The following is a 468-nucleotide window of genomic DNA, read 5'->3' as shown; positions in this document are numbered from 1 at the left end:
GCACCCGGCTAATTGCTTCCTCTCAGAGGACACGGAATGATCCTGCCTTGCCTCCAAATTCCCTCCCGCAGCCCATTTCTCTGCCTCCACACTCCCAGCAAATGTCCCTTAACGAGGTGTCCACAAGGCTCTCCCAGGTCCTCCTCACCTTACCCTCTCCAGAGCCCGCTCCAATCAGGTCCCACAGGAAACACCGGCGTCCACGAAGCTCAGCCCCCAATTCTCAATCCCAGGGACCTTCCGTGCTCTTCTTGCTCTTCTCCCGAGGAGCAGCGCCGAGCTGGCCAGGCTCCTGCTCCGACAGACATTCCCTGGCTAGGCCCCAGGAGACCAGCCCCGTGCATGCCCAGCCCACTCACCAGCTGTGTTTGCAGCCCCAGCCCCACGCCCTGGGCAGACTGTGGGCACTGCTTCCTCACTTAGCTTCTTCAGCATCGCGCTAGAGCATAAGCACAATGGCTGCTCCGG

Source organism: Chlorocebus sabaeus, chromosome 18, assembly GCF_047675955.1.
Source record: "Chlorocebus sabaeus isolate Y175 chromosome 18, mChlSab1.0.hap1, whole genome shotgun sequence".
Taxonomy (NCBI): Eukaryota; Metazoa; Chordata; class Mammalia; order Primates; family Cercopithecidae; genus Chlorocebus; species Chlorocebus sabaeus.
The sequence above is the reverse complement of the archived record's forward strand: the minus strand, read 5'-3'. Positions refer to the sequence as shown.